The following is a 1320-nucleotide window of genomic DNA, read 5'->3' as shown; positions in this document are numbered from 1 at the left end:
GCTTGACAAAATACCCAGGTTCCGTAGCGAAAACGAAATGGCGCAGTATCGATAAAACCTGAATGATATAACAATGATTAATGATGAAGGGAAGGGGGTAAATTATAAGATCGGGGTCCAATAGGGTTCTCTTCTTGCTCTCGAATTCAAATATCTCGATTAGGATATCAGCAAACTCAATGTACGTGCGCTGATAAATCATAAGGTTTTTGAGTAATGAAGGCAGTGGTTCAGTTTGGATCATTCCATAAGGACTGTTTGGTGCCGTTCACTAAAACATGAATCCAATTTTTATTACAAAAAAAAGAATCAGTTTGTGCCTCAAGGCTAAGTCTGATTTCATATTTTTTTGTGTTTCCAATCCATAACACCCAAGATGACAAATTAATTCCACTAGTTGATGTAGGAAGCTACAAGGAATTTTCTTCTTTCTCCTTATATAAAATATTTGGAAAAAAATAATATGAGCGGGAAATAAACTTCGTTATTCAATTCCTGCAGGGACTGGGTATCGAACAACGCTAGAACTTCGGGATACGTCAACACATCGAATAGAAGGCAAAACTTTGTGAACAATCTATATATTTAAAAATATATACACACACACATAAATATATATATATAATAGTTTTAAGGCTTTAGGGCCGTGTCCTGGTTAGACTCATTTCTAAATAGCCGACGGTTAAGCTAGCTAAATAGTTTAGACTAAATGGCCTAAAAAGTAAGAGGCAATAACCGAACCAAAAAAAGGTAAAAGATTTAATTACTTTAATATCTGCAAACTATTATCGTTTTCCGTTTCCGCCTCGTTCGAATAAGTGCCGAGGAATTTCAAGTCCGAAAGTAGGTGCGTTTGAATCGATTTTAAATCACACTTTTAATGGGGTTTTTTTTAAATTAATTTAAAATATTTATTTAAAACATATATATATGAGAAAACCTCAAGAAAGGAAGTAAAAAATATATAATTTCTGGGTTAACCAAATCCGTGATAAGAAAATATTAAAATAATTTTTTTTTCCGTGATTTAGATTGATAGGTTGTCACACCTTAATCGAAATCTGATTAATTTTTCACTAGTAATAATGTAATTAAGATATAACTGTTCGATAGAAAAAATGACAGTTGTATGTTTAAGCATTTATTACCTATGAAAAGTAAACTGGTAGTGTTAAAACTAAAAAAAAATTATATATTCCAAGAGACAAACGAAAAACAAATAATTTTTTAAATTTCAGAATTAATATATTTTATTATTAAATAAATTTTGCTCTTCATAAATTTTTGGTAACGTTGATTACTAATTATTTGACTACAGAG

At 30.6% G+C, this 1320-nt stretch overlaps 1 long non-coding RNA gene across 1 annotated transcript; it reads right to left on the bottom strand.

Moving 5' to 3' along the window:
• Nucleotides 1–875, bottom strand: LOC135925646 (uncharacterized). The gene is made up of 3 exons (XR_010571702.1): nt 768–875; nt 481–577; nt 1–58 (listed from the first exon to the last, which is right to left on the bottom strand). It is a non-coding gene; the product is annotated as an uncharacterized LOC135925646 (long non-coding RNA).
• Nucleotides 876–1320: the final 445 nt, after the last annotated feature.

The sequence above is a fragment of the Gordionus sp. m RMFG-2023 genome, chromosome 3 (assembly GCF_954871325.1).
Source record: "Gordionus sp. m RMFG-2023 chromosome 3, tfGorSpeb1-WG-v2, whole genome shotgun sequence".
Taxonomy (NCBI): domain Eukaryota; kingdom Metazoa; phylum Nematomorpha; class Gordioida; order Chordodea; family Parachordodidae; genus Gordionus; species Gordionus sp. m RMFG-2023.
The sequence above is the reverse complement of the archived record's forward strand: the minus strand, read 5'-3'. Positions and strand labels throughout refer to the sequence as shown.